Source organism: Sus scrofa, chromosome 6 (assembly GCF_000003025.6).
Source record: "Sus scrofa isolate TJ Tabasco breed Duroc chromosome 6, Sscrofa11.1, whole genome shotgun sequence".
In the NCBI taxonomy this organism is placed as follows: domain Eukaryota; kingdom Metazoa; phylum Chordata; class Mammalia; order Artiodactyla; family Suidae; genus Sus; species Sus scrofa.
The window spans coordinates 10,289,553-10,314,756 of NC_010448.4; the positions used below are offsets into that span (position 1 = coordinate 10,289,553).

The 25,204-nt window shown below is 42.0% G+C and overlaps 1 long non-coding RNA gene across 2 annotated transcripts in view; it reads left to right on the plus strand.

Moving 5' to 3' along the window:
- The window catches only part of LOC110260910, a 196,208-nt gene that overhangs the window by 116,398 nt on the left and 54,606 nt on the right, over positions 1-25,204 (plus strand). The window lies entirely within an intron of this gene.

Sequence of the window (25,204 nt, forward strand, 5' to 3'; positions counted from 1 at the left end):
CCACTGAGATCTTTAGCTTACATTTGATGTGAAACAGATAAGGAATTGTAAAGGTCTTATGATATGATCTATACCGATTTAGAATTATAGACTGTTACAGATTAATTTCTTTAGCATGTGCATTTTCAGCAAGGGTACTATTTCTCCCAAGAGGGTGAAAATTGGTTGTTAAATATTACAATGGTTTGTGGCTCTCCAAAGGGTCACAGCACATATACAGATATGTGGTATATCTATGGTATTAAAATTTCAGGGAGAAGGGGAGTGATTAGGGGAAAAGATAAGAAGCTTCATTAGGATGCAGTAATAAAAAGGTTGAGAAACACTCTTTCAGTAATTTTGGAATTACTAATAGTTTTCATAATAACTACCATTTGTTGTGTGTTCACTATGTGCCAGGTCCTGTTTTAAGTGTAATACTTAGATTATCTCAATTTTGCCCCCACCCCACCCCCGCTTGCCCCCCAGCCTGTAGAAATTAGGGGCTTTTGTGTGTCCTTTTGTATTCAAACGTGGGATTGTTGCACAGAGAAGCATCAGGAGGCAAAGAGAAGTAGTTAAAGCATTTGGCCAAGCTCATCCAACTAGTAAGAGGCAGAACTAGGATTTTAACCTAGACTATCTGCCTTTAGCCTCTTAACCATTGCATTTCACTGCATTACACCAGCCATTTATTCCATGGGTAAGAATATGGAAGCTCAAAAACGGCTCCTAGTTTTTCATCACCACTTGGGCTGTTCCTGGACTTCAAGGCACATGCTATCCATCTCGAGCAACTTGTCTGAGCTTTTGTCTAATACCATATCTCTGCCATTAGGGTTCTTTTGATACAGTGTCCTTCTCATCTTGGCCATGGGACCATTGACAAAGTCAATTAAATCAAATCAGTTGATGATGTTAATTCTTCTGTATCCTTGCTGATTTTTTTTTTTTAAGACGACACCCGCAGCATATGGAGGTTCCCAGGCTAGGGGTCGAATCGGAGCTACAGCTTCTGGCCTTCGCCACAGCCACAGCAATGCCAGATCTGAGCCATGTCTGTGACCTACACCATAGCTCATGGCAACTCTGGATCCCTGACCTACTGAGCAAGGCCAGGGATCGAACCTACATCCTCATGGACACTAGTCAGATTCCTTTCCGCTGCGCCACAACGGGAACTCCTTGTTGTTATTGCTGTTGACTCACGCTACCTATTGTGGGTAGAGAAAGTTGATGTCTTCGACTAAAATTGTAGATTTCTCTATCTTTCCTTTTCATCCTATTAATTTTTGCTTCATGTATTTCGAAGCTCTGTTTTTAGGTGACTATACACAAGATTGTTAGGTCTCTTCATCAGCTGACCTTTCAATCATTGTATGATGTTCCTCTTTAATCTGGATAATTTTCCTTGTTCTGAAGCCTCCTTTGTCTGATACCTATAGCATCACTTCAGGGTTTTGTGGTATTTTCATGGTACATCTTTTCCAATCCTTTAATTATTACCTACCTATATCATTATATTTAAATGGATGTCTTGTAGAGAACATATCCTTGGATCTTATTTTTAAAATTTATTCTGATAGTATCTGTTTTTCAAACAGTGTGATTATTCTATTTACATGTTATACATATGTGATGATGTGTTTGAATTTAGTTGGACCATTTTTTGTTTGTTTGTTTTTGGCCACACTCTTGGCATATGGAAGCTCCCCAGCAAGGGACTGAATCCAAGCCACAGCTGCAGCCTATGCCAGAGCGGGAATTCCTGGACCGTTTAGGTTTTTGTTTTTGTTTTCAGTTTGTTCCTTCTCTTTTTTGTTTCTAGGTTTCCTCTTTTTTTTTTTTTCCTGTTGAGATTTTTTACTATTACACTTTAAAAGGTTTTTTTTTAATGTTTTGTTTTTGTTTTTTAGTTGTTTCTTTAGGTATTACAATATACTATATATATTATACTATAACTTTATAGTACGATATAATAAATCTACCTAACTTTTCACTTTCTACTCGGAATTAATATTTTCAAGTAGAATATAGAAACCTACCTACAATATAGATATTTTTACTTTTCCCCTCAATTTATATATATTGTATTTATCAAATGTATAATTGTATCGTGTATAATTACATCTGTCTACCTTGTAAACTCCATCAGTCAGTGTTATAATTTTTACCTTAACCATCATACGTATTTTGGCCAACTGAAGTGAAGACTCCTTTTTTCTGTTTACCGAGATAGTTACCATTTCTTACGCTAGGCACATTCTCGATGCTCCGTGTTTCCTTCCAAGATCACTTCCCTTCTGTCTAAAGAATTTCCTTTAGCATGTCTTTCAGAGAAGGTTCTGGTGGCAAACTTTTTTCCCTCCTCTCAGACTGTCTTTATTCCATCTCCATTTGAGAAGGACATTTTTACTGGATATAGAATTCTGGGTTGACAGTTCCTACAGAAATTTGAAACTGTTTTCATTCCTCTGGTGTCCACTGTTTCTGATGAGAGCTCTATGGTCATTGGAATTGTGGTTCCCTCATGTGTGACGTGTCTTTTCCCTCTGGCTGCTTTCAAGTGTTTTTTCTTTATCTTTACTTTTCAAATCATGTTATGATATATCTGGATATGATTATTTTAAAATCTATTGTGTTTCATGTTTGCTGAGGACAAAGAGGGGGAAAAAAATGTAATGGCTCTTTGCCTTGTGCTGTTGGAATCCTGTTTCTGGTCTGGGAAAAGGATACCCTTTCCTCGGTTTTAAGCATCTACCTGGTCTACTGCTGCAGCCATGTGTCAGGATTGCCTGGCAGCTGGGACAGAAAAGAGACTTTTCTTTTTGTCTCTGATCCTCTGAGTCCCCTTTCCTAATCCTTGAGTCAGAAAGCCAGTGTTTATTTATTTATTTATTTATTTATTTGTCTTTTTGCTATTTCTTTGAGCCGCTCCCGCGTCATATGGAGGTTCCCAGGCTAGGGGTCCAATCAGAGCTGTAGCCACTGGCCTACGCCAGAGCCACAGCAACTCGGGATCCGAGCCGCGTCTGCAACCCACACCACAGCTCATGGCAACGCCGGATCATTAACCCACTGAGCAAGGGCAGGGACCGAACCCTCAACCTCATGGTTCCTAGTTGGATTCGTTAACCACTGCACCACAACGGGAACTCCAGAAAGCCAGTGTTTAAACCAGTGTCTGGGTGATACTGGAGGAGAAATAAGTGGGAATCTTAGCCCTAGTTTGGTGATACTTCCAATTCTGCTTCCCTGATGTGTCTGCTACTATGTATTTCTTTCTTTCTTTTGTTTTCCCAGTAGCTATACAAGGCTTGGTCTTTTATTTTCTATTTTTTTTTAAATATTGTAGTTGATGTGCAATGTTCTGTCCATTTCTGCTATACAGCAAAGTGACCCAGTTATCCGTACATACGTACATTTTTTTCACATTATCCTCTATCATGTTCCATCACAAGTGATTAGATATAGTTCCTGCGTACAGCAGGAGCTCATTGAGTATCCTTTCCAAATGCAACAGTTTGCCTGCCATCATGTATTTCTTAGATAACTGTTCCATGCATTCTGTTTAGGGTTTATATTTGCATTCAGTGGAAAGACAGGCTGGACTGTGCCTACCCCATCTTGCCCATAATTGATCCCAGACATTTTTGGTTTATTTATTTATTTATATTGAAGTAGTTGATTTACAATAGTATATTAGTTTCAGATGTACAACATAGTTATTCAGTATTTTTATACATTATTCTCCTTTTAAAGGTATTATATAATGACTCTATTTCCCTGTAAAGTACAATGTGTTCTTTTTTGCCTTTTTATTTTATATGTAATAGTTTGTACCGCATCATCTCCTGCCCCTGTCTTGCCTCTTCTTCCTTCCCTCTCCCTACTGTTAACCACTAGTTTGATCTCTATGTCTGTGAGTGTTTGTGTTTTGCCATATTCATTTGTTTGTTTTATTTATGTATTTATTTTTTTGTCTTTTTGCCATTTCTGGGGCCGCTCCCGCGGCCTATGGAGGTTCCCAGAGTAGGGGTCGATTTGGAGCTGTAGCTGCTGGTCTATGCCAAAGCCATAGCAACAAGGGATCCGAGCCGCGTCTGCAACCTACACCACAGCTCACGGCAACGCCGGATCCCCAACCCATTGAGCAAGGCTAGGGATCGATACCGCAACCTCATGGTTCCTAGTCGGATTCTTTAACCACTGAGCCACGATGGGAACTCCTTTTTGTTTGTTTTATTTTTGGATACCACATATATGTGAAAACATGTAGTATTTGTCTTTTTCTGTCTTACTTATTTCACTAGGCATAATAACCTCCAGGTCCATCCATGTTGTTGCAAATGGCATTACTTCATTCTTTTTGTGGCTGAGTAATATTCCACTGTATATATGTATACCACATCTTCTTTATCCATTCATTTGTTGATGGACACTTAGGTTGCTTCCAGGTCTTGGCTATTGTAAATAGTGCTCAATTGAACATCAAATGCTTATATCTTCTCGAGGTGGTGTTTTTGTTTTCTTTGGATATGTATCCAGCAGTGGAATTGCTGGATCTTATGGCAATTCTGTTTTTAGTTTTTTTTGAGGAACCTCCATACTGTTTTCCACAGTGGTTGCACCAATGTACATTCCCACCAACAGTGTAAGAGGGTTCCCTTTTCTCTACACTCTCCCCAGCATTTATTATTTGTAGACTTTTTGATGCTGTTCTGGCTGGTGTGTTTAAAATACTCTTTGTTGACTTCTGACTCCTTACTATCCATGCAGAGGTTTGTCTTCTTAAATCACTTAAATTCCCTAAATTTTAAATATGCTTAAAATTTGATGTGGCTTGAGTTGTAGAATCTTCTATCTTCTTGCTGTTCTTGATAACTGGGAGTTCAAGAAAGAGTTCTAGGAGAAACAGAAGTAAGATTTATTGAGTTATTCCTCACTGCAAGCTCTCTTACGCTCATTTTCACATTTTTTCTTCATCATGGTCCTTTCTCATGTGCATTATTTCCTTATTTTAATTTATTATTATTTTATTATTTGCTTTTTAGGGCTGCAGGTGTGTCATATGGAAGTTCCCAGACTAGGGATCGAGTTGGAGCTACAGCTGCCAGCCTACGCCACAGCTGCAGCAACCACAAATCCGAGCCATGTCTGTGACCTTCACCGCAGCTCATGGCAATGCTGGACTCTAACCCAGTGAGGGAGGCCAGGGATCGAATCAGCATCCTCTTGGATCCTAGTTGGGTTCGTTATCACTGAGCCACGATGAGAACTCTTATTTCCTCATTTTAGAGAAGAGGATAAGCAAAGGCACACAGCTCGGTCAAGGGACACATCCAAACTCGGGGTTATTTGTCTAATTCTTACCTTGGGATAGACTAATTTTTTTTTTTGTCTGCACCTATGGCACGTGGAAGGGATTGAACCTGCACCACAGCAGTGATCTAAGCCACAGCAGTAACAATGCTGGACCCTTAACCTGCTGCACCACCAGGGAACTCCCAGGATAGACTAATTTTGTATTTTTCAAAATGGGTATTGTTGGAAATAGCCTTTTTTTTTTTAACCCATTAATGTTAGAAATAGGCAATCAACATTTTGGTCTTATACGTGAAGAAGGCTCATTCTCTTGCACTAAATAACTCAAGACCAGCTGTCCTCTGGTTCTCTTTTAAGACTTGTCTTAGGTGTTCTGGTTTCATCAATAACCACCTGGTCCCCTAGTAGACTATTGGCCTGAGAAGTTCAGGCTTTTAGTTTATCAAGAAAGAAGGCAGCTACATTCCACTTAGAATGTTTAGCTTGGACAGGATATCAGACTCATAAATACTCATTTGTGAGAAGTCACCGGGGTCTGTACGGATAAGTGGATTGACCCTCCGCAAGTACGTAGCTGAGCACCCTATGGGGCTGCCCTATTGTCAGGAAATCCCTGAAGTAATGGACCTGACACGGTGGGAGCCGTGAATCCCCTGTCCTCAGCGCCTGATGAGATTGTCCTGGTGGCAGCAACATGTATTCTTTGGCAAACGGCCATTTCCGCAGCCCCAAACCAACAATTCAGTGGTTGAAAGCCATGTCTTGGGAGGAGTGGTTTCCATTCCTTGGCAGCCTCCCCAGGGTTAGTGATGCAGAGAAGCCCTATGAAGATGGAGGGAAAGATAGCGAGTGAGGTTAGCAGGTCAGACTGCGGCTGTTAGTTTTCAAACAATAAAACAGATGAGGCTGAACTCAGAGAGAGGTACCCTGGGTCTACAAACTACGTGAGTTATGTAGGAGTGTTTGTCCCTGCATTTTTTTCAGAGAAAAGGGACAATTCTTTTTTTTTTTTCTTTTTAGGGCCACACTCGAGGCATATGGAGGTTCCCAGGCTAGGGATCAAATTGGAGCTGAAGGTGCTGGCCTATGCCACAGCCACAGCAACGCCAGATCCGAACTGTATCTGCAGCCTACACCACAGCTCATGGCAACGTCGGATTGTTAACCCACTGAGCAAGGGTAGGGATGGAACCTGTGTCCTCGTGGATACTAGTCAGATTGATTTCTGCTGAGCCACAATGGGAACTTGGAGAAAGGGACGATTCTTTAAATTCATCAAGGACCCAACAAAATTAGAGAATCCTTCATCTATCTGTTATGTCAGCAGTGGGGATCTGTAAGATCAGTACCTGTGCTGTGTGCAGAGGAAATCATTAATAATAACGCAAAAGAGTTCCCTCGTGACCTAGCGGTTAAAGGACCCAGTGTTGTCACTGCTTTGGTTGGGTCACTGATGTGGTATGGGTGTGATCCCTGGCCCAGAAATTTCTGCATGCCACAGGCATGGCTCACAACAACAACAGATAAAGAGTGAGATGGCCAACTGAGAGCCTCCACCGAGGGGGAAAGTGATGCCATCCATGTGACATACTATTAAAATATTAGGTGGTTTCTGTGGCCGTGTCGCTATTGTGCAGCAGTTCAGTTAATCTGAATTTGACAGTGATGACCTGAAGAACCCCTCTCCCCCCAGAAAATATGGCCTTTAGGAAAGCTGGATGCAGCATGCATGGAACTTGCAGTATTTTTGCAACTTTTCCGTAATTCTGTATCTTAAAGGATATGTATCCTTTGAATAAGGTAAACTCTAGAAGAAGATAAATTCTATGGGTTGAATGGATGAGGCTAACCTTGGATATGTTGACAGCAAGGAGACTAGGGTAAGTGTGAGCCACAGTAGGAAGAGCCTGGAGTCGAGGATTAAGACTTCCTGGGTGTGATCCCCAGACCTAGTATTTACCCATTCTGTGAATATCGTGCTTTTGCAGACTCTTATTTTACAAATGAGAACAGTGAGGCTCAGAGAATTTAATAGTGGATACCTACCTTAAGGGTGGTTATAGGAGTTAAACGAGATAAGTAAAAGATGGCTGGCATGGGAGTTCCCTTCGTGGCTCAGTGGTTAACAAACCTGACTGGTATCCATGAGGACATGGGTTCAATCCCTGGCCTTGCTTAGTGGGTTGGGGATATGGCATTGCTGTGAGCTGTGGTGTAGGTCACAGACTTGGCTTGGATCCTGCATTGGTATAGCTGTGGTATAGGCTGGCAGCCTCAGATCCATTTTGACCCCTAGCCTGGGAATCTGCATGTGCCATGGGTGTGGCCTTAAAAAGACAAAAGCAAAAAAAAAAAAAAATATATATATGCTTGGCATGTAGGATCATTCAGTGAATGGTGGCTGTTAATGTGATTACTGATAATAATTATTATCAAATTAGAGATAGGAGATTTTAGGGAACATGAGTGGGGCGGTGAGAGCATGTAAATTCTAAGCCTTGAGAGCTGATGGTCTTCCTTTGTGTCAGGGTGTTTCGGGGACAGAAGCTACAGAAAGAGGTGGCGGTCAGTGGGTGGGATGGAGGCTCAGTAGGTAGAGGATACAAGGAAGCAAGACAGGCTGACAGCGGCTGAACCAGGAAACTTCTGCACCTTCAGAGTCACAATGGAGAAGGGCAGGCCAATTAATCATGGGACTCCTAGAAGCTCTGTATTATTAATAATTAATAAACTGAACAGCTCATATAAACCTGATGTGTTGAGATCATCTTTTTGGAAGTCAGGTGGGGCTTGATTTTTTTTCTTTTTTTCTCAGATGGGTTTTGGGTTTGTAGTCACCTTTGGGTAAGACTGTTTCTTTCCATTTTCACTTGGGGGCTTTGAGATCTTTCTGTACCAGGGGTCTGCGTTGCCACCCTAAGGAGTCGTTCAGGTTCTGAGAAAACTTGCCTCTCATCTCCTCCCCCTTTCCCTCCGTGTACACAGTGACCTCAGAACGCTTTAGACCAGCTTGCGAAATGTAATTCCATTAACCCAAACGTGACAGTAAGAAACCAGTCCAAATATTATGAAAATGATGCCATCATGATCTGCAGTCACTTTCCTTCATTCTAACTGTAGACAGAGCCTATTATTTCCCCCTTGAACTTAACCATGATTTCAACATGATATGTTATCATGTTTGTGTCTGTGGTCTTACTCAAGAACCGAGTGATGAAAAACCAAGACATGTGAAAAATGGTCCATGGTCACAGCCCATATTAAGAACACGTTCAGAAAGAGATTAAACTGATTGCGTGCAGGGGAAAGTGGACTGTAAGAGACCAGACTTGCTCCTACTTAGGGGTACAGGCTATGCATGCCTTTCTTTATTGAATACCAAGTAATATTAGAAAGGATTTGCCTGCAAAATGATTGTAGTGCTATGGAGAGAAAACTTCCTGAAGCCGGAGGACTTTGGTGAAGGGAGGCTGATAATGGCGACTCTGGGATGTGAAATAGTGACATGTTTTGATTTATTGTTTTCACTGGTGGGGGTATTTCAGTTTCACATGGTCCAGAGACTTGCTTACTGAGGTGGTTAATGGTAGAATGCTTTTTGGTGTTTCGTGTGTGTGTAACAGGGCGGGATAAGTCAGAAATCTCCTAGAGGAGTTCCCATCGTGGCACAGCGGAAACAAATCCGACTAGGAACCATGAGGTTGCAGGTTCGATCCCTGGCCTCGCTCAGTGGGTTAAGGATCTGGTGTTGCCGTGAGCGGTGGTGTAGGTGGAAGATGCACTCGGATCCCGCGTTGCTGTGGCTGTGGTGTAGGCCGGCAGCTACAGCTCCGATTAGACCCCTAGCTGGGAACCTCTATATGCCATGTGTGCAGTCCTAAAAAAGAAAAAAAAAAAAAGAAAAGAAAAGAAAGAAAGAAAAAAAGAAAGAAAGAAATCTCCTAGAAATAAGGAAAGGAATATTTAGGTGAAATATTTTTTAAAATATAAAGGAAATATTTCTTTCGAACATCCAGGATCTAGAAATTTGAGGACATGACAGAACAAAATCACTGCCTCCCCCCCAAAGTAATCTCTCTCATTAGTGCTTTTTTTTTTTTTTTTAAATAGACACCTTTGCTTTCCTTTATTATAAAAGTCATGTTCATTTAGCACATCTGGAAGACAAAGACGAGACAGAAAAGTGAAAAGCCTCCACCATATACAACATTGAGATAAACGTGGGTAACACTTTTTTTTTTTGGCAAGAATTTAAATCAAATGAACTGTTTGTATCTACATAACTGTTGCTAGCATGAATACAGAATTATGTTTTCTGCTTTGTATCCATGGTGAAAAATGTCCGCGTGTCCTTGAAACTTTGCTGAAATACTGTCCCAAAGCTTAAGGAGCATGTGGCTCCCATACATCACAAAGGCCAGGCTCCCAAAGCAGCCGGGGCAGGAAGGAAGTGCCCTCCGCGGCTGGGTGTCCTCATCTGCTAGATGCGGAAGAGCCTTGCTCAGTGTCCCAGTCCCAGTCCTGGTAAATGGCTGAGCGAGATCAAAGAGAGGGGTCTCCTGGCTTCTAATCCAGGGCTGATGGCTAATCTTATTTCTGCCGCAGTTGAGCGGTGCTGTTTCCCCTCTCTGCCTTTATTTCCCATTTGATGTTTGCCACAGTACTTTCAGCTCTAGGATGCTCTGTCTCTGTACCTTAGGACCCTGGGACACTGGCCTTCTTTTACTTCCTCTTCCTCCCCCTCCTCCCCAGCCCCTCCCCCTCCCCTTCCTCTTCCTTCTCTTCCTCCCCATTTCCTCTCCCTCCCCTCCTCCCCCCTTCTTTTTCTTCCTCCCCCTCCCCTACTCTTCCTTTCCCCCCCCCGCCCCCTCCCTCCCTCCCCTTCTCTCCTCCCCCCGCCCGCTTCCTCTTCCTCTTCCTCCTTCCATTTTAATTCTTTCAGTGCTTTTCTCTTCCAGACACTCGCCTGTCTTCTCATGTCACCATCACCCTGTGAAATACGGGTTCCTATTTTCCTCACAGACAAGGCAAGCGACACTTCGAGGGCCAGGGGTATAAGTGCGGAAAGCTGAGCTTCCACGTTGCTCTCCAGTGACCCTCCAGGGGACAGGCTGCTTCCCAGGAACGGAGTGGTCAGCAGCCTGAGCTGGTCAGTCCACCATTCTAGTCTGCTGGTCACTCAGCGACTCACTTGTGGACGCACAGGTCATGGGAGAAAATGCCCCATCTCCCAGGATGTCCAGGTCTTAATCCTCAGAAACTGTAACTAGGGTACGTGGTAAAGGAAATTAGGGCTGCAGAAGGGACCGTTTCCCCACAGCGATCCTTAATTAAGGCAGTTATCTGTGAGTCTCAGGTGGGCCCAATACACTCACAAGCGTCTTTAAAAGGAGAGGAAGAGAGGCGTCAGTGTCAGAGGTTCAAAATGCAAGAGAGACTCAGCAGCTACTGCTGACCTTGTGGGTGCAAAGGGTCCAGAGCCCAGGGAGGCAGGTGGCCTCTGGAAGCTGGAAAAGATAAGGAAACAGATGTGCTCTGGAGCCTCCAGGATGAAGTACAGCTCTGCTGTCCTCCGGATTTTAGCTCACCGAGTCTGTCTTCAGACTTCCCGCCTCCAGAATGGTAAGAAAAGACATTGGTGTTGTTTTGTGCTGTTCAGTTTATGGTGGTTTCTTATGACAGCCGAAGGAAGCCAATACACAGAGTATGCTCCAGAGAAGTATGAGGGGTCTACAGTGTCCTGGTACTGATGCCCTGGGGCTCTGTGCTGGGGGTGGAGCAGCACGGGATCCTAACAGATAATAGTGTTTGAAGCAGGTGGATGGCTGCTTCAAGCTTCTGGGCAGTTGCCAGCTTTGGAACAGGACTTAGCCAGTTGTCTCAGCCCCTGGAAAGAGACTGTGCAGGGTCTCCACGTTTTAGTCAGACAGGTTTGAAGGGCTCTAGAATATGGGGGTCTAGAACGGTGGGATCAAGGGCAGTGCTGTCGTTGGAGCTCCCTGGCAGCCTAGCAGGTTAAGGACTTGGTGTTGTCACTGGTGTTGTGGTGAGGGTTTGATCCCTGCCCCAGGAACTTCTGCATGCTGTGGGCGCGGCCAAAAAAAGAAAGACAGAAAAGAAAAAGAAAAAGGGACATAGTCTATACCAGGTGGTTTTCAGTCTTCAGAGAATGTATTTTATACTTTATCTTTCGCAGTTTGGACTTTTAGAAAAAGGAAGCAAGTGTTGCTCAAGAAACACTTATTGGTTATCCTTGCAGATGTTCATCTTCTAAAAATTAAGCATTTATTTAACCATATCATTTTCACGGACAGGTTAGAACGTGTCACAGATGAGAACCAAGATGTAATCCTATGTGTGGGAGTTGTTCAACTTGCGGGTAGTCTTGAGGTTCGGTTGGTTGTGTATGAAACTTCAGAGAAACTTTTTCAAATGGGAATTGTATTGGGCGGTTGGCCCACAAAATAGAAAAAGACAATTGCAATACACATTGTTTGTTTCAACATGATGGAAACAGAAAACATCACCCACAGGCAAGAAGCCAAAAGAACAATAGTGGCTAATATACTAATATCATAAATCTAAGCCTAAGTGGTTCCTCTTACATTTAAACAAAAGGGGAATAATAATTCTATTTTGTAAGAATATCCCTGGGACCTATATATGAAAATATTTTTTTTCTAGGCAGTGTTTGGATTTTCCTGTTCTGTCATCTATTTTTGAAACAATTTAATATCTGGTAACATCTGCTCGGTGTGCGTGGTCTGTATTTCATACTCAGAACAGAACACGTGGCCTGTCTAAGAACACACTGCCACTGTGGTTAAGGATTCTTTTGTTTATTAACTTTCTATTTTCCCCAAAGGAACAACATCCAATAAAATAAAAATAAGAAATTAGGGAAGGCAAGGAAAGGAAATTGAGGAAGGAATCTGTATGATAATTCTGTGAGTTAATATATTTACCATGGCCAACTCTCCAGTTTGGCTCTGAGTTTCCTAGCAGAAAGAGCAAAATAAACCCAGACAAACAGAATTTAAAATATGCTAGCTTCCCAGTAGCAGAAAGTTAGCATGAAAACAATTTATAAGTAATTTCCACCATCACTACATATTTTACTACGTATTTCTTTTTCTCTTATTTTAAATCATAAAAAATACTTTCTCATTGCAACCAAATCCAACACCAGAGAACCCACCACTAAGTTCTAAGGTAGTAGTTCTCAACCTCTAACATGCATTGGAGATTCCTAGAAAGTCCATTATTAGAACACGTTTCTGGGTCCCGTCCCCAGAGGTTCTGAGTCAATATGGCCTGGGAATTTGCATTACTAACAAGCATCCAGATGACACTGATGCTGCTGGTTTGAGGACCGCATTTTGAGAACCACTGCTTTAAAGGAGATTTATAAAGTGATGTCTTTTTAAGCTGGGGTTTTGAGTAACTCACCTTTATGAGCCCTCACAGTTCTCTTAATTCAAAGGAAATATATGCATGATTTCTAATTCAGCATTGCTGTCTGCATACATGTGAACACAAAGAGTTTGCTTCCTCTATGTCCAGAAATCCTAGGGGAGAGATAATAGAAGGATTGAAACCCTATTTGCCTAAGAATGGGAGAGGGAGCATTTGTTGGGTCCGAGAAGGTCATGAATATCTGGAGGTGAGGATGAAGACGGCCCCCCTTAAAAATACTTCTGTTTTGAAGTAACTATTGATTTATGGGGAGCTGCCAAAAAATTGTACGGGGAGATTCCATACAGGTTTAGTTCTCAAAGTTACCCTTCACCCAGGGTTCTCCAACAGTAACATCTTGGCTAACTAGCACAACATCAAAGCCAGGAAATTAACATTGGTACAATCCACAGAAAATTACTCAGATTTCATCAGTTTTTCATGCACTCTGAATGTGTGTGTGTAGATGTTTATGGTTTTATCACATGTGTGTATTCATGTGACAATCGAGACACAGAAATATTTCATCATCACAAAGATCTCCCTTGCGCTACCCTTGATAGTCATACTCATGCTGTGTCACCCCTTCCACCCTTAATACCCGGCCATGCCAACCTGCTCTCCATCTCCGCGATGTGGTCATGGCATCATCCACCATATAACTTTGTGAGATTGGCTTTTTTACTCAGCATGGTTCCCTTGAAATCTAACCAAATTTTTGCAGGTCTCGGTAGCTTCCTTTTTCTGATTGCTGTGTAGTATTCCATGGTGTGGATGGAATACAGTGCATTTAATCATTTATTTATTGAAGGACATGCGGAGGAAGGGCCAGACCACGCCTAGGGTCAGGTGTTAATAGTCGGGTTAAATTTAGGAATTACTCTTTCCTGGTGCCTCAGAGACACTCCTGGCTCCTGGCTTGGGGTCAGTGGGTTACAGAGGGTGAGGGATGGGTGAGAGGCAAGAATGAGGGTGATGATGGGAGGGTCTCTTTAGAGCATGGTTATGGGTATTCGTGCCCCAGAGTGAAGTACACAGTGACCTGACATTTGGTGTAGGGTCCATTGCGATGCCCGCCTGCTCTGGACCGGTCCATCCCATAATAAGCTGATTATTCATAAACTTCACCCTGAATTCCCTCTGATTCAGGGAAGAGGTCTTTTGTGGGAAAAAAAGCCAAACATACCCTGCTCCCCCCAAAAAAAACCCCCAGAAACTCAATCCAGTCACTTATATTAACTGATGAAGACCTTCAATGATGAACATATGGAGAAGGTCAAAACCACCAGGCATTTGAGGGAACTCTCAATGGTAGAGGAGGACCAAGAGGAACCAACAGAACACTTGACTCTAGAAGGCAAGACTAGGTCAAGAAACAAAAGGGAAGTTTAACAAGGCCGAATTGTATTGCGGTTGTGGCCATATGAAAAAGCAGGCTGCAATAAAAGAGAAGAAATAAGGGAGATTAGAGTTCTTCTAAATCAGTGGTCTCACCTGGGGTGATTAGCAGTGTCTGGAATCATTTTTATGATGATGACAGAGGGGTGGGCGGGTGCAGAGCTGTTGGGCATCTAGTAGGTAGAGGCCAGGGATGCTAGTACACATCCTTCTCTGCACAAGGTGGTTGCCCAAGAGAAGGAATTAGCCATCCTCAAATGCCAGTAGTCTCCAGGTTGAGACACTTTACTCTAAATCAAAACTATCATTGCTGCAGTAGTCTTACTTAAGAAAGAAAGGTTTTTTTAACCCCTGGAAGAAACATTGTAAATCATCTCTCCGAATGTAAACGTGGGAGAAGAGATGGTCAATACATGACATAACACAGATGATCCGTATAGGAGGGTCCAATCCCCAGTGACTAGGAGCTTTCCAAAGAGAGGATGGAGACAGTGGAACTGAGGAAATGAAGAAATAATAGAAGACAGTTTGCCAATGCTGAGTAAAGACACTAAGCACAAAGAAGTCAGAAAGAGACAGACAAATACCATATGATATCACTCGTATCTGGTATCTAATATACGGCACAAATGAACCTGTCCACAGAAAAGAGAGTCATGGACTTGGAGAACAGACTTGTGGTTGCCCAGGGGGAGGGGAAGGGCGTGGGAGGGATGGGCAGCTTGGGGTTAACGGATGCAAACTATTGTTCTTGGAATGGGTTTACAATGAGATCCTGCTGTGTAGCACTGGGAACTGTCTAGATACTTACTTCATAGCACGACAATGGGAGAAAAAATTATGTATACATGTATGTGTAACTGAGTCCCCATGCTGTACAGTGGGAAAAAAACAATAATAATAAAAAAAAAAGACACTAGGCACAAAGCAGGATAAAAGAGAAAAGACTCAAAACTAGATCGAACCCAGGTACGTTTTAGAGCAGTAGGGAGAATAAGACTGTCTACAAAACAGACGCAGCACACTGGCAGACATAGAGAACGGACTTGTGGTTGCCAAGGGGAAGGGGGAGGGAGTGGGATGGACTGGGAATTTGGGGTTAATAGATGCCAACTATGGCCTTTGGAGTGGATAAGCAATGAGATCCTGCTGTAGAGCACTAGTCACTTATGATGGTGCATGATGATGTGAGAAAAAGAATTTAAGAGTTCCCATTGTGGTTCAGTGGTTAAGGAATCCAACTAGGAACCAGGAGGTTGTGGGTTCGATCCCTGGCCTCGCTCAGTGGGTTTAAGGATCCGGCGTTGCCGTGAGCTGTGGTATAGGTCGAAGACGCAGTTTGGATCCCATGTTGCTGTCGCTGTGGCGTAGGCCGGTGGCTACAGCTCTGATTAAACCCCTAGCCTGGGAACCTCCATATGTAGCAAGTGCAGTCCTAGAAAAGATCAAAAAAAAAAAAAAAAAGAACAAAAGAAAGAAAAAGAATATATATATGTATGTGTGACTGGGTCACCTGCTGTTACAGTAGAATATTGACAGAACACTGTAAACCAGCTATAATGGAAAAAACAAAAACCATTCAAATTAAAAAACAAACAAACAAAAAACCCCCACAAGTCTGTTGTCCAAGTCCATGAGTTTCTTTTCTGTGGAAAAGTTCATTTGTACCGTATGTTAGATTCCAGATGTAAATGATATCATATGGTATTTGTCTTTCTCTTTCTGTCTTCATTACTATGAGGGTATCTAGTTCCATCCATGTTGCTGCAAATGGCATTTTTCTGTTCTTTTTTATGGCTGAGTAGTATTCCACTGTGTATATATACCACATCTTCTTAATCCATTCATCTGTCAATGGACATTTAGGTTGTTTCCATGTTCTGGGTATTGTGACTAGTGCTGCAATGAGCATATGGGTGCTATATCTTCTGACAAAAAATATTAGGAGAAGGCACGTGAGATATATGGAAACTCAGCAATTTATGCAATTTTTCTTTACCTCTAAAATTAGCTCAGAATAAATTCTAAAGTGTTTCTAGTTTGTTTTCCAATTTTTCTCTTTATTTTAATTAACTCTGTGGAGAACATCCTTGTGGATAGATCTTAATAGCAGACAGTTTGGCTATGGGGCTTTAAGCTTGACTAATCTAAGCCCGTTTCACTACACATGCCTTACTGAGGACTTGCTGCCAAAGCCTGGTCCCCTCTTTCCTAGATCCCTCCCATGTTGTCGTGGAAAGGAACCTTTGTAATTATCTAGGCATAGATGTTTAGTTTACAGAGAAAGGAGCTGCGTTCCACCAAGTACAAGCTAGTAATCTGAGGTCATGGTGCCAGGAAAGTGGATTCTCAGATGGTGGGCATTTTGAACTGTACCCCATCACAGTGGGCCCACCATTTGCTGGAGTTTTGTCTCACGTCTCTGTGAGCTGCCCTGGGTATTGCTCAAAGTAATAGTCTTCCATGACTTTTTCCTGTGCTCTTTCAATAGTCCTTTGTTTATATCTCTAAATGCCCTTTAGTTTTCCTAAGTGTTATAATTAGTAATGTACATTGCAAAGCTTCACATCTTGCAGACCACAACCTCACAAAGCAAATTCTATAGTATCTTATACTTAGTTAGGTTCATGTTCATTCATTCAACAGATAATATATCGATACTATGTCCCAGGTGTTCTTTAAGGGGATATATAGTGAACAAGATAATATCCTTGCCTTCATGAAGTTGATATTTTGTAGAGTCAGACAATAAACTAACAGACATAATATCAGGCAGTTAGAAATACACAGAGAGAATTAAATCTGAGTGAAGGGTAATTAACTTTCTGTTTTAGAGAGGGCAGCTGAATCCAGATTTGCCATTTTCAGAAAGAAAATTTACGGTCTTCTTATCACCTTGGACCTCCTTAGCAACAAAGTTTCAGAAATACATAATCATTTTTCATTACTTTATCCCTTTTAGTGTTCCCTTTGGGGAAGGTAATTGCCTCAGAATTCTAAGACTTTTTTTCCAGTGCTGGAAATCTGTGACATGAGACATAGCACAGAGCAGCAGAGGTTCTTATCAGCAATGTGGTGAAAATCAGAGAGTCCTCAGGTGTTCAGAGAGAAGGTAACGAGTCTCATCAAAGTGGCTCCATAAATTGTTCCTTTAGCTCCCATTGTGGGATGGGGTGTGAGTGTGTTTGTGCATTTAGTTGATTTTTTAAAATTAAAGTATAGTTGATTTACAGTGTTGCGCCAATTTCTGCTGTATAGCAAAGTGACCCAGTCATACATTTAAATATACATCCCCTTTCTTATATCATCTTCCATCATGGTCTATCCCAAGAGATCGAATAGGGTTCCCTGTGCTATAGGAGCGGGAGCTCATTGCTTATCCATTCTAAATGTCATGTTTGCGTCTACTGACCCCAAACTTCCATCCATCCCCCTCACTCATGTGTGGCATTTAGATGTTAAGTATGTATTTAAGGTCCTGCCTGGTTGTTGGCTCAATGATTCCTGTGTTTCTGGCTCATTTTAAGCCTGTCACCATGGCTGATGAGGTCATGGAAAGAGAAGTGGTGGAAAGGCAGAAGGCAAAGGCACTGATGCGGGTACCTGATTATATAAAGTAATGAGATGCAGAGAAGCCATGCCTTGCCTCTTCCTCTTCTCCCCTGATCCCATGGTGTCTTCCTCCCCACGGACTTTGTTGCTTAGAAGATGCTCTAAGACTTCAGCCAACATTCCTGTTAAGTGCCCAGATGACACCAGCCCCAAGTGCCATCTGCAATGGCAGGAAACATCCCAAGGAACACTAGCAGAATTGTTCAGCCATCTAAGCTAACCCACAGAACCACGAGAAAGAACCAAATGGCCGTTTTAAGCCACTAAATGGTAATGACTTGTCATGGAGCAACAGGTAACCAGAATAGGCTTTATGCTTCATTTTCCCAGTGCATGAACTGCTGAGATGGATTTGTGGGGGTATTTTTTTCATTATTGTTCTGAAAACAACAACAAAAATCGTGCCAGTGCTTTGACCTGGATGCCAACTGGCATTGGAAAACCATGGAGCAGCCTGAGGAGCGGAGGCTTCAAAGACTGCCCTTTGCTATGAGGAAAGCACTTGGATGGCTGTTGACATTAAAGTCAGTTCCAGGAGAGTGTATTTAGAAGGCCGAGAGTCCCTGTCTGGTTTGAGGGACACCTAGAATGAGCTGCCCGACAGTACGGAATTTCTGCTTCTGGTGGGATAAGGGTGAGAGGTCAGGATACAATCCTAGACACCGTAATTAGAGGCTATTTTCCCGGAAATCAGTATACCCAAACAGAGGCTAAAAATAGTTGAGCTTTCTTTGCAGAGCCCAGCTGCAACCTGGCTTTTGGCTCATGGCCTGGGACTCCCCCCTACCCCATTTTCATGCTTTTCCTCTCTTCAGTATTAGATTCCTTCCGTGCAAGAACTATGCATTCCTTTTGTTTCCTTCAAATCCAAGTAGAATCATTCTTTCTCTGATGGAGTCCTGAGGTTTCAAGGGTATTATGGGTCAGTTTAAGTGGGAAATGCTGAAAATATGCTTTTTCCTGCGGAGAAAATAGCCATCAAATAATATATCACCATAGCTGTCAAAAGATGTCACATGTAGAATAAAAATGTTGAGGGTAGTGGCATCACTCACCTTTACAGAAGAGAAAAAGGAAGCAGACGTAGAGAAGAAAGGTTTTGGCTCTGCCAAAGATCGTGTAAGTATTAAATGGGGAGTTGGGATTTGAACCCACTAATGATTGATTCCTAAGATGGGCACCACACACAGGGTACTGTTCTTGGGTCCTTATTTATGGTGTCTTACATTAGGATTAAGTGCAGCAGGAGGGGTGGTGGTCAGAAGAGAGGGTCAACCCCAGAACCTTCCAAAAGGAAAGCACCTGGTAGCCGCTTTGGGGTCACAGTAAACCTGGTCGTTGGGGAGGAGAGTCACAGGCAGAGGGAACAGCACAATGGAGTCATGGAAGCTTAGGATGGGTTGGGGAATGCAGGAGGCATGAGTTTTTCCTATTTCCTCAAGTATTATCTTTTTGGTTTTCATAATAACCTTGTAAGCCAATAGAGAAAATGATGTCAATCTCTCTCTCACTCTTTCTCCCCACTACTAAGCTCCCCCTCTTCTCTGTGCGTGTGTGCATGTCTACGTGTGCACATGGCTTCATTACCTTCATTCACATATATGCAACGTACTCTCATTCATATATACATATATATATATATATATACACAACACAGATGTTAGTCCCTTGTCCAGATCTCCTTTATGGGGCCAGAGTGTCCATCCCCTAACTCTTGTAAATGTTGGCTCCTAAGGGCTCATGGCTGGCTTCCTACTCCAAAGAATTATCATCACCCAAGAGTAGCCTCTTCACCCAGGAGAAATTAGTTCTTATCTCCATCCTGAGAGCATCCCAGTGCCTGATAATGGGTTTTTTTTTTTTTTTTTGGTCTTTTTTTGTCTTTTGTTGTTGTTGTTGCTATTTCTTGGGCCGCTCCCGCGGCATATGGAGGTTCCCAGGCCAGGGGTTGAATCGGAGCTGTAGCCACCGGCCTACGCCAGAGCCACAGCAACACGGGACCTGAGCCGCGTCTGCAACCTACACCACAGCTCACGGCAACGCCGGATCGTTAACCCACTGAGCAAGGGCAGGGACCGAACCCGCGACCTCATGGTTCCTAGTCGGATTCGTTAACCACTGCGCCACGACGGGAACTCCGGGTTTTTTTTTTTTAAAGGCTGACCTTCTTGTCTCATGGAGGGGACTATTCTGAGTTACAAATTTATGTTATGCCCCTGGCCAGTTTAATCTTCTCTTGGAGTCAGGCTAAAGCTGGACTTTACCTGAAACCACATCCTTGTCTACCACTTTCCCCTTTCTCTCTTGCTTCATCTCTCTAACAGATTAGTCTCCCTCAGTTAGTCATATACCTCTGAAACTCTGTCTCAGGCTCTGCTTCTAAAGAATTTGACCTCTAGACAGACACACACACACACACACACACACAATATACATGGACTCCCTACTTTGCAGATAATAAGTGAAGCCACTAAAGGTTAAAAAAAAAAAAGACTTAAGTTCACATGATGAATTAATGTCAAAAGTTTGACAAGGAGCCTTTTATTCTAAATGCAAAGTTTGCCTTTGTTTCAAACTAGATTGGCTGTAGTATAGAATAGCCATGGTTCATTAATTCATGGTTGTTGTTTTTGTTATTTTTTTAGTGGATTGTGTATGGGAGAACCTGTAGTTTACTTTTTTCAATCCTGCAAGGTCTGCTGTAAGTAAAGAAATCTCACTCTGGTTGATTTCAACAAGAAAGGTGTGTATAAGTAACTGCCCTGGAAGATGGGTCATAGTTTTCTATAAACTTTGCTCTGCAGAGTAAGAAATTGGAAATGTGCTGGCAAAGAGATGCTATCTATCTCCAGGGTCAAACATCTCTCAACCTGCAATGCATGGAAATTGTGGAATGGGGCTGTCGGAAATTTTACACATTCATAAATATTGATAGGCTGACAAAGAATTTTAATTTTGAGATGTCTGACTCTGATTATTTCTGAAACATAAACAGCTTTTACTTCTCCCCTTAGGCCAAAGATCAAGCTTTGGCTGTCGTCTTTTAGATAAGGCATCTGACTGTTCGATGTAACCCAGATTTGTACACATTTCTGCCCAGGGAAGCTAACCATTCAGCTGTCAAAGGAATGAAAATGCTGGCTCTTGCCTGGGACCTCCTTGTTTATTTTGCTGTGTTATCCTCAGCCAAACCCTGGGGGAACACATATATGCTCTGCCCAGGAATCTCCCACCTTGGGCGGGGGTGGTAGGTAGGGTTCTCCAGAGTAACTCTTTCCTTTCCTTTCCCATTCTCAGATGAATTCTGATCTTCATTCTTTTTTAAAAAAAACTTTGGTTGTATTGCGGTAGGAACACATGAGACTTACACTCTTGACAGATGGTTAAGTGTACCATCTAGTATTTTTAACTATTGACACAGTTTTGTGCAGTAGATCTCTAGGACTTACTTGTCTTGCACTCCTGCAGCTTTAAACCCATTGATCATTGGTTTCTAGAACTTATTCATCTCGCATTACTAAAGCTTTAAACACCCTTCTGCTCTTTGCTTCTTTGAGAGTGACTATATTAGATACCTCATGTAGGTGGACTCATGCTGTTGTCAAAAACAACAACAACAATGAGAGCCAAGTATTGGTGAGGATGTGGAGAAACTGGAACCTTCTATACAATTGAGAGGAATGCAAAACGGTGCAGCTCCTATGAAAAATAGTGTGGAAGTTCTCAAAGCATTAAAAATAGATCTCTCTGCTCCTCTGATGCAGTACTTCCACAGCTCAGCTTCTCAGCGCGCTTAGGATGAAATCCAAATTGGTAGCCATGGCCTAGGGGATCTCACACAGTCTTCCTCTCCTTTCCCTCGTTTATCTCACATTCTCCTTGTTCACGTCTCCAGCCACCATGATCTTTCAGTTCTTCTAACACCAGAATCTGTTTCCTGTCTGGAGTCGTTGCTCATGCTTTTCCCCCCTTTTGGTCTTCCTTCATATCTGCTCTTACTCTTAATTGAAAGCTCATCCTTCTCAGCACAGAGGAATTTCCCGACTATCATTGCTAGTCTGTGTCACAGTGCTCGGTATTCCATTTCCCTTCAGGAGTTTCATGATAAAATGCAAATGTTTATCTGCTCCATTAGTGGTCATTGTGAATGTAAGGACCATGTCTGTCTTGTTCCCATCCTCCTTCCTGCTTCCTTTTAGAACATTTGAACATGTAAAAAAAATAGTTTACCTTTTTCAAACTTTTGAATCTTTTATCTACTTTATATTTGTAAAGTTTCTAAATCATTGTTTTAGGGTTCATTATATTTATATATATGTGCATGTGTACGAGCTTTCCACTGTTTACCTTACCATCATATGCATTTCCTCACATTACAACATATGCATCTTTCATGCCCCTTCTTTATAATTGTCTCATATAGTAAATCTGTATATACTGAAAGCCCCATTAGACAATGTTTTAATTTTTCTTTCGACCTTCAAATCTGCTTTAAGAGCCTTGAAAGAAGAGTAGTCTGTCATATTTATTCCTTCCTCTGCTCTTTCTTCATTCCTGATACTGCAGATTTTTATCTGGCATAATTTCTCTTCTCCTGAAGAACTTCTTTTAGCAATTTGGTTAGAACAGGTCTTTTCTAGCTAACTTTGTAGTTTTTCTTCATCTGAGAATGTTCTTATTTCAGCTTTATTTCTGAAGGATACTTTTGCTGGATACATTATTTTCACTTGCAGTTCTTTTATTTCAAAACTTTAAAAACATCATGCCACTTCTTTATGGCCCCATGGATTCTAATGAGAAATCTACAGTAGTTTCAGTTGTTGTTCCTCTGTAGATAATGATTTTATTCTTTGTCTTTAGTTCTTATTATGCTGTGTCTTGGTGTGGATTATTTTGGCTTGACCTTTTTGGAGTTTACTCAGCTCCTTAGATCTGTAAGTTTGTTTCTTTCATCAAATTTAGGAAGTTTTCATCCATTCTTTTTTAAGTTTTATTGAAGTATAGTTGATTCACAATGTTGTGATAATTTATCATACATTATCCTTTGAATATTTTTTGGTACTGTACTCTCTTCTTTCTTGGATTTTGCTCGCATGAATGTTAAAATTCTTGTCATTACCGCATAGACCCCTGAGGATATGTTCCCCATTTTTCCCCCCAGTGGTTTGCTCTGTGTTGAGATTGGATAATTTCTCTTGATCCATCTACAAGTTTGGTGACTCTTTCTTCCATCATCTTCATTCTGCTTTTAAGGTCATCCAGTAAATTTTTATTTCAGTTGTGTTTTTCAGTTCTAAAACTTTTTGATTATTCTTTATATCTTCCATTTCTTTGCTGAGACTTCTTAAATTTCCTTTTGTTTCAAAGTGTTTGTAGTTGCTTGCTTGAGAATTTTTATACTACTTGTAAAAAAAGTCTTTGTCAGGTAATTTCAGCATTCATATTATCTCAGTGTTGGTGTCTGTCAATTTTCTTTTCCCTTGTGAGTTCAGATTTTCCTGAGTTTTCATAGGCTGCACAGTTTGTGTTGTATTCTGAACATTTTTAATGTTGCATTAGGAGACTTTGGCTCTTTCTAAAATCCTTGCAGAATGTTGATATTTTTCTTTCAGTCAACCTGTTGATGGCCAGGCCTTAAGTTCTCTCCCACATCCTGAGGGCTATGATCCTAATGGTCTTTGGTTTTCAAAGCATTTTCATTACTATTCAGCTCTGCCCTACGTGTGACCAATTTGTATCCTAGGAGGTGGCTTGACATTGAGCAATGTGTTTGGCATGCTGAGTAGGATCAGACTGATGCAAGTACTGTAAGGGGGGAGAAGCCAAGTGTTAATAAACGCATCATGGATCTGTTTGCTCGAGTTCCTCCCTTCTTGTGATCTCTTCAATATTCCCCAGCTCCCCGGGGCTTGTGCTTTTGGTCCTCTGACTAGAGAACCAAGGATTAATCCCTTCATTTGGTTGGGTCAGGGGCCAATGGTGGCAGGACAGAGGGAGAAAAATAAAGATTGTTCCCACCCCCCTGGGACTGCAACTCCATGACATTGATAGAAACATTCTTCTCCATCAGAATTTTGACTCCCATGAACTCCTGCTACTCGTCACTTCTACCACCCTTAAAAATTGATTGGGGGCACGAGAAAACAGAGAAAAGAAAGAGAGAACAAAATGGGAAATTTCCACCCTCTTTTTTGGAAGTTCCCTCTTCAGGGCCTCAGGCCAGAATGAAGTGGCCTCTCAGAAGCTTTCTCTGCTCTGTCCTAGTGCCCAGTGTCGGATCTGGAGTGTTGAATTCAAGCCAAAGTGTACTGGAGGGAAAAGAAGTGGAAAACCCACCACTTGTTCAGTGTTACTTTGAATTATAATTTTATTTCCCAATTTATATGCCACTGTTTACTTTCCTGAGTCCTCAAATAACTGCTTCATGTTTTTTGTCTATGCTTTATAGCTATATTCTGGGGGTCAGGCAGGGTGGGGTGTATTTCCTCCATGTCTCCCGGAATCAGAAGTCCTTATACATTTAGGGAGTTCCCATCATGGCTCAGTGGAAATGAAGCAGACTGGGAACCATGCAGTTGTGGGTACAATCCCTGGCCTTGATCAGTGGATTAAGGATCTGGCGTTGCTGCGGGCTGTGGTGTAGGTTGCAGATGTGGCTCAGATCCTGCATTGCTGTGGCTGTGGTATAGGCTAGCAGCTGTAGCTCCGATTCGACCCCTAGCCAGGGAACCTCCATATACTGCAGGTTCGGCTCTAAAAAGCAAAATAAATAAATAAACAAATAAATAAAATAAAAATTAAAAAATATACATTTAGGCAGGATATGGAGCCTTCTGGTTTGATTGTTTTTTCACCCATCCAAACTGCTGCCCTATTTTGTTCTTGGGGGGCAAGAGGGCATGGAGTATACTAAAAAGACCTCTGAACTTGGAAGCCGTGAGGCCTGAGTTCTAATCCTAGTGCTGGTGTAGGGTAGCCCTATAGTCCTAGACAAGTTAATATTTCTTGTGTAAAATGGGAATACTGTAATACTACCCACCAAATGTATGCCCCCACCCACATCTAGGGTCATTGTGATGATCAAATAAAGATAATGGATGTGATAATACTTTGTACAAAGCGGTATACACCGCGAATGAATTCTACTTCAGTGACCTGTGGAACATGATGAGAGGTGTATTCTTGGGCTGGGGCAGCAGCTGGCACCCCTTTAGGGATGGAGGATCAAGTGGCTTGTCTGTGCTCTCAGGCTGCTCCCCACCCCCAGACTCTCTTATCCATTGTACACTCTCTGTAGCATCACTCCCAGGTTGACATCCGTCCTTCTTGAACACCTGCCTTTGATCAGATTTCTGGGTAGTGTAAGTATTGTTGATTATTAAAAAGCTAACAGGCTAGAAATTTAAATATGTGAAAAGATATAATAATCCTATCT